Genomic DNA, 2,500 nt, shown 5'->3' on the forward strand with positions numbered 1-2,500 from the left:
TTTTTTTTTTTTTTTTTTTTTTGATATACCAAAGAATGAACAAGAAGACCGAGGCATCCAAAAAAATTTTTTTTTTTTTTCTCCGATATACCAAAGCAAGAACAAGAAGACCGAGGCATCAAAATTTTTTTTTTTTTTTTTTTTTTTTTTTTTTTTTTTTCGATAAATCCAACCGAGAACAAGAAGACCGAGGCATCCAAAATTTTTTTTTTTTTTTTTTTCTTTCCCATATACCAGAGAAAGAACATGAAGACCGAGGCAACCAACAAAAAATAATTTTTTTTTTCTCTTTCCCGGAATTTTTTTTTTTTTTTTTCGAAATAGCCGAGAAAGAATATGAAGACCGAGGCATCCAACAAAAAAATTTTTTTTTTTTTTTTTCCTAATCTACCCAAGCAAAACAAATAGAAGACCGAGGCATCCAAAAAAATTTTTTTTTTTTTTTTTTTTTTCGAAAAATTTTTTTTCACAAAAACTTTTTTTTTTTTTTTTCCCCAAAAAATTTTTTTTTTCGTTCCAAGCTAACCAAGACATCTACTATTCACTAGTAGAGCAATCGAGACTGCAAAGCAAGCAATGGCCTTACTTGCAGCTCTTGGTGCTGAGAACTCCCCCCCCCCTATAGTAGTCTTAAGTAAAACCACAGCTCTGACAGGAGTAGATATTGCATGCGAGCGAGGAGTCGTAATGGGCAAAATTGACTCGGGGGACCTCCAAATCGAATTCCGTTTCGAGCAAAACACTTCTTAGGCTTCAAGGAAGCTCCCATAAAATTTCCAAACCCAAACTCCAAACTTCATTTTTTAGCCTACAATGCCCACGTGCACGCCGGTGTGCACGCAGGGGTGCTTGAGCATGCGGGAGAGGAGCCATAATGGGCAACATTGACTCGGGGGACCTCCAAATCGAAATCCGTCTCGAGCAAAACACTTCTTAAGCTTCTAGGAAGCTCCCATAAAACTTCCAAACCCAAACTCCAAACTTTATTTTTTAGCATACAATGCCCACGTGCACGCCGGGGTGCTTGAGCGTGCGGGCGAGGAGCCATAATGGGCAACATTGACTCGGGGGACCTCCAAATCGAAATCCGTCTCGAGCAAAACACTTCTTAAGCTTCAAGGAAGCTCCCATAAAACTTCCAAACCCAAACTCCAAACTTTATTTTTTAGCATACAATGCCCACGTGCACGCAGGGGTGCTTGAGCATGCGGGAGAGGAGCCATAATGGGCAACATTGACTCGGGGGACCTCCAAATCGAAATCCGTCTCGAGCAAAACACTTCTTAAGCTTCTAGGAAGCTCCCATAAAATTTTCAAACCCAAACTCCAAACTTCATTTTTTAGCATACGATGCCCACGTGCACGCCGGGGTGCACGAGCGTGCGGGCGAGGAGTCGTAATGGGCAAAATTAACTCGGGGGACCTCCAAATCGAAATCCGTCTCGAGCAAAGCATTTCTTAGGCTTCTAGGAAGTTCCCGTAAAATTTTCAAACCCAAACTCCAAACTTCATTTTTTAGCACACAATGCCCACGTGCACGCGGGGGTGCTTAAGCGTGCGGGCGAGGAGTCATAATGGGCAAAATTAACTCGGGGGACCTCCAAATCGAAATCCGTCTCGAGCAAAGCACTTCTTAGGCTTCTAGGAAGCTCCCATAAAATTTCCAAACCCAAACTCCAAACTTCATTTTTTAGCATACGATGCCCCCGTGCACGCGGGGGTGCTTGAGCGTGCGGGGGAGGAGTCATAATGGGCAAAACTAACTCGGGGGATCTCCAAATCAAAATCCGTCTCGAGCAAAGCAGTTCTTAGGCTTCTAGGAAGCTCCCATAAAATTTCCGAACCCAAACTCCAAACTTCATTTTTTAGCATACTATGCCCACGTGCACGCCGGGGTGCACGAGCGTGCGGGCGAGGAGTCGTAATGGGCAAAATTAACTCGGGGGACCTCCAAATCGAAATCCGTCTCGAGCAAAGCATTTCTTAGGCTTCTAGGAAGTTCCCGTAAAATTTTCAAACCCAAACTCCAAACTTCATTTTTTAGCATACGATGCCCACGTGCGCGCCGGTGTGCACGTCGGGGTGCACGAGCGTGCGGGCGAGGAGCCGTAATTGGCAAAATTAACACGGCGGACCTCCAAATCGAAATCCGTCTCGAGCAAAGCATTTCTTAGGCTTCTAGGAAGTTCCCGTAAAATTTTCAAACCCAAACTCCAAACTTCATTTTTTAGCATACGATGCCCACGTGCACGCCGGTGTGCACGAGCATGCGGGCGAGGAGTCATAAAGGGCAAACTTAACTCGGGGGACCTCCAAATCGAAATCCGTCTCGAGCAAAGCATTTCTTAGGCTTCTAGGAAGCTCCCATAAAATTTTCAAACCCAAACTCCAAACTTCATTTTTTAGCACACAATGCCCACGTGCACGCGGGGGTGCTTAAGCGTGCGGGCGAGGAGTCATAATGGGCAAAATTAACTCGGGGGACCTCCAAATCGAAATC

The sequence above is a fragment of the Cornus florida genome, unplaced genomic scaffold (assembly GCF_030987335.1).
Source record: "Cornus florida cultivar Cherokee Brave unplaced genomic scaffold, ASM3098733v1 CherokeeBrave_3.0.0_Hap2_scaffold_58, whole genome shotgun sequence".
Lineage (NCBI taxonomy): Eukaryota > Viridiplantae > Streptophyta > Magnoliopsida > Cornales > Cornaceae > Cornus > Cornus florida.